At 37.7% G+C, this 11,315-nt stretch overlaps 1 long non-coding RNA gene across 1 annotated transcript; it reads left to right on the forward strand.

Moving 5' to 3' along the window:
* Positions 1-1,627: 1,627 nt before the first annotated feature.
* LOC140828381 (uncharacterized) lies at positions 1,628-7,864 on the forward strand. The gene is made up of 2 exons (XR_012117169.1): positions 1,628-2,423; positions 7,620-7,864. It is a non-coding gene; the product is annotated as an uncharacterized lncRNA (long non-coding RNA).
* The last annotated feature ends 3,451 nt before the right edge of the window (positions 7,865-11,315 follow it).

Genomic DNA, 11,315 nt, shown 5'->3' on the forward strand with positions numbered 1-11,315 from the left:
ATCTATCGGATAAGTTTTCTACTCTTGAAGGTGAGATGTTGGACTCGATCGAGACCGATGAAATTGGAGTAGCTCTCGGCCAAAGGACGTTTATTGACTTCCAACTGAGGGAAAGTATTCTACGACTGATAATATCCCGCAGCAGACAAATTTTGATGCCACTAGGTGCACAGATCCTGATGATGATGTCGCTATCTCACAGCTAGAGTTAAATGTTATGTCTGTCACCTCCAAGATCCAAAATAAGCGGAGGGAGTTTGAAATTCCCATTCAACAGCTCCCCATGACAATCAAGATCTATGACAATGAAGCACTTTCCATGCTCAATGTGATGGGCATGGAATATGAAGAAGTAGGTGGAGAAAAAGAAAAAAGCTAAAGGGGATGAAAAAATTGTCCCAGACCCCTCTGTATTTAACCAGTCAAAAGACGACAGTGGTTCTTCCTCAGCTAATTTAGTGGATAAAATCATGTTCCTGGTGATGAGCAAGCAGCGGTCAAAGAGCCTTCCTCCACCGTCGACCCCGTTGTGACCACTGACACCAATCAAATTGGTGTGCACCCACAACCACAAGTACATTTCTCTTTTCCCCATCCTAATAACCCTGAAACAAGTATTTCTAACAATGCTGATATGGAAACATCATTACCCGATGTACCTCTGACCTCATTAGATGAAATGGTGAAGTCTATGACGAATTTATCCTATTTGGTGAAGAGCTAAAGTGTGATGTCTCGAAAATTTTTAATCCATATGACCACGTGCGTGTAAGTTATTAAATTTTTTATGTATTTTATTAAATGATTTTAATGCATGTTTATTTCATTAAATTGTGTTTTAATTCATGATTTAAGAATTTGCATTATTTTAATAGTAATGTTTAATTGATACACGTTAAAATGTTTTATGGAGTTTTATGCTTCAGGCGATTATTCGAGGCGAGATCGAGGAAAGGAGACCGGGACGATTTTTAGTAAATTTTAATGCGGTATTTTATTTTAAGTTAAGGATGGGGTATTTTAAATGAATTATTTAGTTTTAGTAATTTAATGATTTAGTTCATGTAGTTAGTGATGTTAGGATTTTGAAACTTTTAAAGAATTAGTATTGGAACATTTTATTTTCAAATTAGAAGATTTTATAAAAAAAATCATAATGAGTTAGCAATTTATTAATATTCTAAATAATATTTTATATGATATTTTAATTAATATTTTAATTAAATTGTTAATTTAGTTAACATTTTAATTAGCACCATAATGATGCAATTAAGCAATTTATTTCCTATTTATTTGATTTACATGTAATCCAGTATTTTAGTAGCAATTTAATTAGTATTTTTATTAGCATGTCAAATAATTGTTAGATATATTTTTGTAATATTAATTAGTCAATTGTCCTACTAGCTTATTCATACCCACACGTTTCTTTTATTTCTTTTTGACAAATAGGTACCACACACCTATACACTTTTATACTTTACACTTCTTAATTAACACACACCACATACATATAATACATGTAACTATTTTCCCTACACACAACAAACCCACCTACACGTAAAGTCACATATACACACACCAAACACAACACTCTTTCTATTATTGCATTTGACTAAAAGAAAGAAAGTTTTTTTAAACTTCTTTCTATTAAACTTCATTCTTCATTATTTCTCTTCACCTCCCCTTCATCAATCGCCCTCCTCTGAAATTTCCAGCAATACTTTTAGTGAGTTTTCTTCAAAGAAAATCGAGCTACGTTCGTCCCGGATCGCCTCCCGTATCATCTCCGCTTCGGTATCGTCGTTACGGTATTTTTAAATATCAAAAGGCACGTATATTCTGTTCTTGATGCATCGATCTTGTCATATTATGCGTTGTGTTGTTATTTATGCAAAAATTATATGTGCGATGCGTAGAAGTTTGAGTAATCACGTCTAGATCAAGTTTGAAACAATTTTGGATCACCAAATTCACGTTTTTGTTGTTCTGTAAAATATTGCGATTTTTCGGTACATATTTTGAGAAAACTTTTAATTACAAAAACGTAGATCTTTTTGATACGTTCGATTTGATATAAAATTCGAGTTATTTGGATTAAAAACGAGTGAGTTATGGTGTTTTTAGTATGACTGCTATTTTTTAGATCCGAAAACTCATGTTTCGCTGTTCTTTCGAAAACTGCAATTTTTCGGTACATATTTTGAGAAAACATTTGATTACAAAAACGTAGATCTTTTCGATACGTTCGATTTGATATAAAATTCGAGTTATTTGGATTAAAAACGAGTGAGTTATGGGGTTTTTAGTATGACTGCTCAAATCGTGTTTCAAGAAAGTTATGAATTTTAATATGTTCTTGAAGTTTTTATGTTGCAGGCTTTGTTGGGGATCGACGGGTGATCGTTGCTGCATATAAGAAAGTTAGTAATGATGTTTAGAGTATTTTTGAGGTTTTGATTCATGTCGTTAAGAGCTTGAATTATTAAGATGTCGTAAGAAATAAACTTTAATATAAATGACAATATTTTGGGTCGTATGAATTGTAGGGTGATTATAAAATTTTAGTTCATTGTTATGGTATCCTAGAATGGTCTCATAGTGATGAATCTTGATGCCTTATGTGTTAATTGAGAGAATAGACATTTCGCAAAATTTTCATAAAATAATTCGTCGAACAGAGCGGACACGGACCCGGACACGGAGGTAGACACGGTGTCCGTGCCTTCTTATTTCATCACAACAATTTTTAAGCGCACGGACACGGACCATGATACGGACCTAGGGACGGGGTCCGTGTACCTTCAGATTTTAGGTATATTCTTTTATTATTTAAGGTTTGATTTGAGGTTTTATACCATGGTTTAATATGATGTTTTACAGGGTTATGTCATGGAAAATTATAGAATGTTCTAAGAATCTATTTAGCTTGGGATTAAGCATGACATTTTGTAGTAGCCCGAATTCCAAATTGGGTAATTAACGGATTAATGGTGATTAAGAAGGTTTAATGTGTAATTTTGACCGTGGTCATGATCGGACGGACCGAAGATGGTTCGGTAGCACCGAAGAGTTCGGACGATCCGAAGTGGGTTCGGTGGATCCGATCATGAGGTGTCAAGAGTTGATCGACACGTCAGTTTACATGCAAGTTCGGATGATCCGAAGTGTAGGTTCGGTGGATCCGATCATGAGGTGTCAAGAGCCGATGGACACGTAGAAGTTCGGATGATCCGAAGTGTAGGTTCGGTGGATCCGATCATGAGGTGTCAAGAGCCGATGGACACGTAGGAGTTCGGACGTTCCGAAGTGGGTTCGGTGGATCCGAACATAGCCTATAAATAGTGCTCGGATTTCCTCATTTTGTATTGTCAATTCTTGAAGTTGTGTCTCATTTTGAGAGGTTTGGAAGGTTTCTAGGGTTAGTTTGTCGGTCGAGCGTTAGCCAAGAGCTGCCAGGATTAGTAGCGTAGTGACGCCTGAGTTACGAGGCAATCGACATCAAAGGGCTGTCGACGGACGAAGGTAAACCCTAAACCTTTGGTAGTACTGGTTTTGCTAGTTGAGCATGGTAGTATTGTTCATTGGATATGCTTTTGATGCGTAGGCTTGTTCTAGACCTGATTAGCGGTGTTGCGTAAGGCTAGGCTTGCTGTGATAGAGGTACGAAAGTACTATCCGAGATATCCTGGTCGAGTATACATCCTTATATGTGTTGCATGATTATGTGGTGCATTATTACATGTCATATGATGCATGCTATTATGTCACGTTTTATGATGCATGTTGCATTTCATGTTGAGCCGTATCTCCTTCGAGATAGCATTTACTGTTGAGCTGTATCTCTTTCGAGATAAGCTATATCTTGTGGGGCCGCTCAGCCCTGTCTTGTCTTGTGGACGCATGGACACCGAGAGTACACAGTGGCCGACGGGTCCGGAGGGCTTCGGTGATCCGGGACATTTTAGGTCCACGTCTGTTCTTGTAGTGGATGCAGTGACCCAGAGGAGTACCGCGCGGCACTATCCACTTGGCGCCTCTAGACTGAGCATTTTGAGATCCTTTGTTACTCCTGTTTCTTGACTACCCTGGTATCATATCATAGCATGTGCATTTCATATAGGCTTGTATACTCATGCTTTTGTACTGGGCGTTCTTATCGCTCACGTCCTCGGTTTTGTTTATCTTGGACACCCCATTCCCACGGGGCAGGCCTCAGGTTGGATGGCTCAGGAAGAGCAGGAGGAGGACAGTGAGTAGCTGGTTGGTTTAGTTTTCAGTACTATTCTATTTCGTTATTGTTGTACTGCATATTTTCATTTTAGTTCGAGTTGTTCTTGATTTCGATTGGGTTGTATAACTATCGTTTGTTGACCTTTTCCGCTATTATCTCTGATTGTTATTAATTAAGTTAGTTGCATGCTTAGTTCTTGATTAGTAGGTGATTCTGGAACGGGTCACTACATTTATGGTATCAGAGCATGCTTACGATTTTGGGATATAGATTCTGTTTTGGGATTTTCGTGGACCATTTTACCATTTTCCCCATTCTATCTTGTAGCGATGGCTGACCACTTTGGTGATGAGAGTAGTCAGGGAAGTGTAGGTCGTTGGGGTGACCAGGACGATTTGTTAAGCGTCATAAGTTACCGTATGTTTCTCTAGACGTCATTCTTTCTGTTTCTACCCCGATGGGTCATTCGGTGTTAGCAAAGCGTCTAGTGATGGGTTGTCCCTTAGATTTTGAGGGTAACGAATTGATTGCGAATCTTATGATCCTGGAGATGGAAGATTTTGATTGTATTCTAGGTATAGACCTATTGACTACCTACCGAGCTACCGTGGATTGTTACCAGAAGCTTGTTCAGTTTCGTACGACTGAGAGCTCTAGTTGGTTTTTCTATGGTGAGGGAGCGCGACCTCCGATGCCAGTGGTATCTGCTCTGAAAGCCTGTCGTGCTTTAGAGGCGGGCGGGGAAGGCTACCTCATCTATGCGATTGATTCCTCCACAGGTAGTGTTGGTATAGATGATATTTCCAAGACTGCATTTCGTACTCGATATGGGCATTACGAGTTTCTAGTTATGCCATTTGGATTGACGAATGCTCCAGCAGTGTTCATGGATCTGATGAATCGAGTCTTTCGGGATTTTCTAGATCAGTTGTGTTCAACAACAATTGAGATGTAATAACGATGTTGTTATTTCGTTTTGTTCATCCTCTAAGCCTGATTTCGAGGACGAAATCTTTTAAGGGGGGGAGAATGTAGTAGCCCGAATTCCAAATTGGGTAATTAACGGATTAATGGTGATTAAGAAGGTTTAATGTGTAATTTTGACCGTGGTCATGATCGGACGGACCGAAGATGGTTCGGTAGCACCGAAGAGTTCGGACGATCCGAAGTGGGTTCGGTGGATCCGATCATGAGGTGTCAAGAGTTGATCGACACGTCAGTTTACATGCAAGTTCGGATGATCCGAAGTGTAGGTTCGGTGGATCCGATCATGAGGTGTCAAGAGCCGATGGACACGTAGAAGTTCGGATGATCCGAAGTGTAGGTTCGGTGGATCCGATCATGAGGTGTCAAGAGCCGATGGACACGTAGGAGTTCGGACGTTCCGAAGTGGGTTCGGTGGATCCGAACATAGCCTATAAATAGTGCTCGGATTTCCTCATTTTGTATTGTCAATTCTTGAAGTTGTGTCTCATTTTGAGAGGTTTGGAAGGTTTCTAGGGTTAGTTTGTCGGTCGAGCGTTAGCCAAGAGCTGCCAGGATTAGTAGCGTAGTGACGCCTGAGTTACGAGGCAATCGACATCAAAGGGCTGTCGACGGACGAAGGTAAACCCTAAACCTTTGGTAGTACTGGTTTTGCTAGTTGAGCATGGTAGTATTGTTCATTGGATATGCTTTTGATGCGTAGGCTTGTTCTAGACCTGATTAGCGGTGTTGCGTAAGGCTAGGCTTGCTGTGATAGAGGTACGAAAGTACTATCCGAGATATCCTGGTCGAGTATACATCCTTATATGTGTTGCATGATTATGTGGTGCATTATTACATGTCATATGATGCATGCTATTATGTCACGTTTTATGATGCATGTTGCATTTCATGTTGAGCCGTATCTCCTTCGAGATAGCCTTTACTGTTGAGCTGTATCTCTTTCGAGATAAGCTATATCTTGTGGGGCCGCTCAGCCCTGTCTTGTCTTGTGGACGCATGGACACCGAGAGTACACAGTGGCCGACGGGTCCGGAGGGCTTCGGTGATCCGGGACATTTTAGGTCCACGTCTGTTCTTGTAGTGGATGCAGTGACCCAGAGGAGTACCGCGCGGCACTATCCACTTGGCGCCTCTAGACTGAGCATTTTGAGATCCTTTGTTACTCCTGTTTCTTGACTACCCTGGTATCATATCATAGCATGTGCATTTCATATAGGCTTGTATACTCATGCTTTTGTACTGGGCGTTCTTATCGCTCACGTCCTCGGTTTTGTTTATCTTGGACACCCCATTCCCACGGGGCAGGCCTCAGGTTGGATGGCTCAGGAAGAGCAGGAGGAGGACAGTGAGTAGCTGGTTGGTTTAGTTTTCAGTACTATTCTATTTCGTTATTGTTGTACTGCATATTTTCATTTTAGTTCGAGTTGTTCTTGATTTCGATTGGGTTGTATAACTATCGTTTGTTGACCTTTTCCGCTATTATCTCTGATTGTTATTAATTAAGTTAGTTGCATGCTTAGTTCTTGATTAGTAGGTGATTCTGGAACGGGTCACTACACATTTACGTTAAGTTGTACAAGTTAAGTTTATGTATTCATATTAGTATGTTGCAGCAACGACCCGATTGACATCCAACGAATCCCTCAATGCAAAGTAAGTATGTATGACGTGCAAAGAAAATATTTGAATTTTTTGAGGTATGCTAAATGTCTTGTGACCAAAAGTGAATGGGTTTAGAAGTCGGTGAACGTGGCCGAGGACCTCTCCACCCCGTTAAATTATGAACGGGTTTGAAGTTAGGATTGGAAAGCGTTAAATTATGAACGGGGACCAATCCGCCCGTTAAATTATGAACGGGTTAGATCGTGGTTTTGAAGCATTAAATTATGAACGTGGATCAACTGGCCTGTTAAATTATGAACAGGGATCTCATGTATGTGGCAGTGGATACGTCCCTGTCAGCCCAGTACTGTGGTTTGTCTGATCAGATATTTATTATGTTATGGGTCACTTGCTTTGAAACATCCTCTACGCAAAATGATGAAGTTAAGTATGTTGAAGTATGAAATCATGTTTAAAGAAAAGTTTATGTGATGGCACGTCATATTATGTATGCATGTATGTTCAAAGTTTATGCAAAGCTCAAGTTTATGAAAGTTCAAGTTATTATGCAAGTTCAAGTTTCAAAGTATGTATGTTCAAGTTCAAAGAAGTTTATGAGAGTTCAAAGTTATTATGAAAGTTTAAGTTTATTAAGAGTTCAAGTTTATTACGCAAAGTTTAAGTTTCAAGTATATATGTTATATTTTGAATTTGTATGTGGTTTTATTATGTAATACTCGTTATTCCCAGTTTATACGTGTTGAGTCTTTAGACTCACTAGACTTGATCGATGCAGGTGAGTATGTTGATGAGGAGACAGGAGGTGGCGACCAAGGGGCAGGCTTGGACTGAGCGGAAGGCTAAACCCGAGGACCACTATGTTTATGTTTTATGAAAACTTTAAAATATTATGTTTTTATGTTGGATGTGAGATGATTTGAAATAAGTACTTTGTTGGAAAATATTAGTTGGGAATGTTGATTTTAATATTATTAAGTTAAATGACAAGTGACGACCTATGAAATTTTATGTTTAAGAAAATTTTTAATTTTTTCGCAAATTTTGAATGGTAAAAAGTACGGTACGTTACATAAAGAGCTACAAAACGATAAAATGAAGAAACATTAAATATACATTTAATGATATTTACTATATGAAAGGGACAAGTCTGTTCTGTCTGGAAATGATACAAGTGATCGTTGAAAAAATTTATCCGACTGTTGAAGCTTTCATATGTAAATATGAAGTCTCAAGAGCCAAAGACAACTTTGAATTCTCCGAACTCTCACACACTTGAACATCTGCTTCTTCAAAGATTTCCGAGCACTCTAAAGAGATATTATTTCAAGGCACTCGTCTAAGCACATACCTATGATAATATGTCATATCATTAAAGATCAATATGTGCTACACTAACAACTCAAATTGTCAAGTCTGACCATTGGGTTTTGTATTTGTTGTATGGTGAACCGAGAGTTCTTAAATATCAAGAGTTGTAAAGTGATAATTAAGAGTTTCAATTAGACCGTGATAAGTCCTAACTGAAATGAGTTATTATAAAAAGTTGTAAAATCAAAGTCTTTGAGTGAAAACCATCCTGGGTGGAAGCAAGTGTGATGTCTCTGAACATCCATAAATACACTTGTGTTATTTAATTACATACTTAACAGTCTTTCAGATCTTATTTCAAGTCATTTCTCGTTAAAGTGTCAAATATAGTTAATCATTAGTCACGCTAGGCCATTTCCACACTTAACATGTTTTAGTGATCCAACAAGTCTAACCGTTTAAAAATTCTTCTTGAAAACCTAAAAACTGTTGAGAGGGGTTCAAAGTCAAAAATTTTAATTGGAGTTTAGCCGCTCATCTCCTAAAATCATATCCGATCCAACATAGGTGACAATATATTCTGACTCTAGGAATAGACTTCTAGCCTTGGGTTGATGAAAAATGTCAAAAATTTTCTAAAGGGGGAGGTTTTTCGAAAACCATGTGATAGATGGGGAGGATGCAGGGTGCTGAATGGCAAGGGAAGGGGTGATGTTTTCTTTATATAGTTGAATATCTACTAATGATAGAATGTGGACTCATGGATCGAAATTGGGCCCAGGAGTTTTTTTTAAGAGAAATGTAGGTCTTTAGCTACTTAAATTTAAAATAAATGATTACTTAGTATAAAATATATTTTTAATAATAAAACTATATTCTTTCTCATCATTTTCATAAAATTTTCTTATTGACTAGCCGCAATTTTCTTCGTCACTAACAATATTCTCATACCTGAAAGACTAAAATACAAATAACAAATCATTTAAAAACATATAACACATAATAAAATATGACAAAAACTTGTGTGAGACGGTCTCGCGAGTCGTATTTTGTAAGAGAATATCTTATTTGGATCAATAATGAAAAAGTATAATTTTTATGCTAAGAGTATTACATTTTATTGTGAATATTGGTAGTGTTGACCCGTCTCACAAATAAAGATTCGTGATACCGTCTCACAAGAGACCTACTCTAAAATATCTACTAGTTGATTAATTTTCTCGTAAGTGTTCTAGTGGGTTGTTGACATTATATATCCATTCAGAGGCTCCGAACCGATCTTTGATCTTTTTCAAATTGTCTCCTAATAAATTGCTCGAAAGATTAATTACATCTTAACCATCTTTAAATGATAGTTTATTCATAACTGAAATATGGTGATTACATAATCATTGGGTCATTGCACATTAGAACCCAAAATCTAATACCTTAGACCTATTTATTTCATACTCATACCCCATCTTAGACATGTTGAATCCGAGTCGGGTACAAATTATATCTGGATTTATTGTCATCCCCGATTCTTATTTTCTAGAAAATCTATTAGTTTATATGATTGAAAACTAAAATGATCATATATTTATGGGTTTGCTGTTCATAAAATATAAAAATAGCTTTAGTTTTTGTGATTGAGCCCAATTATTTTATTTTATTAGAATTTTTTAGTTAGTTGAGGTGTCATCAAATTATTCTCAAATATTTGACTTTTGTTTCGTGAATGATATTTCATCCTAAAAAGTACAGCTACACATTATCATTCAAATTCTATACATAATCATTGTTTATCATTCAAGTTTTGAGATTTTTTTTTTATTATAAAAAATTAGGATTATAATGTTTATCTACTATAACTTTTCATGAACATACTTAAACTTAAACCATTTTCCTTTCATTATATACATTTTTCTTTTCATCATATACATATATATTTTCCTTTTATTTAATTCAGATCGTTAATTGTAATTTTCGTATGATCCATCTATGTATAACCACAATACTGGACGACAGGGACATCAGCGACACTCTCACCCGTCAACTGAGCATTGGTCTTACATATCATATCATCATATCATGTCGATGAAAATACGATCGCCGGGCTCCCTCTGAGGCCTTCTCCCGTAAACAGGCTCCCTCTGGGCCTTTTTCCTCACGCTATCTCCAATCATATCATCGTGTTAGTCACCATCACTTCACCTCCTTAAACGTTTCATATTGTCATCACTTATAAAAATTCATACATATATATAAATCATTTTTCTTTTAAACCAATCAAGCAACACGTCTTTTAGCATTAACGTTTCATCATAAATTTCATAAAAATTTAAAATAAACATATTAACATAATTTACAGCATTCAGGCCCTGCTAGGACGTCTAATATTTTTCAGGTGTAAAATGATCGTTTTACCCTCGGACTTAGAATTTCTCGATTTTGACTTTTTCCTACTTTCATTGACTCTATACCATCCCAAATAATTATTTAAGTTTAAATTAAATTTCTAACATTTTTATTTAGCTTAAATTCGAGGCTTTCGATTTAAATTCTTATTTACTAATTTGCAAAGCGTTTAATTCTCGGATTAATTCAAATTTTAATAATTTAATCCCAAAATTTTATCAAGAACTTTCATACCTAAATTACCCTCGTGACCCATGAACCGAACCCTCATGGATCATGGTTCGACCCCTTAAGCATTCACTTCAAAAACTGAACCCTAGCCTAGCCCATGCCACAAGACCAACACGAGCCGCGACCGATTATGCACCCTAGGATTCCTAACTAGCCGAAGACCCTTCACCCGTGCCACCACCCGAGCCCGAGCACTCATGACCCTCACTGGACCACCCTCAGACCTAGCCTGGATCCCCTAGCCAAGCCATGACATCCCACGCACAGTTGCTGCCCTCGGCTTGCATGAAAAGAGTCCCATCGCGCATGGGCTCTTCCCCAGCCGCTGTGCATGAGTCATAGCCATGCTAGGACTCTTCCTCACACCTAACCGCGTCCAGCCCGAGCCCTGGTCAAGCCTTGGTCAAGCCGCACACTTGCTTTTCCCCCAAGCTGAAACCCTAATGCACCAACATGCAAATTTTCGTTCAAGCTTGGCTCGCCTTCGGTCCAGACCTTGTATTGAAATCTATGGACCCTTAATATGTTGAAAAAA

The sequence above is a fragment of the Primulina eburnea genome, chromosome 3 (assembly GCF_022965805.1).
Source record: "Primulina eburnea isolate SZY01 chromosome 3, ASM2296580v1, whole genome shotgun sequence".
Taxonomy (NCBI): domain Eukaryota; kingdom Viridiplantae; phylum Streptophyta; class Magnoliopsida; order Lamiales; family Gesneriaceae; genus Primulina; species Primulina eburnea.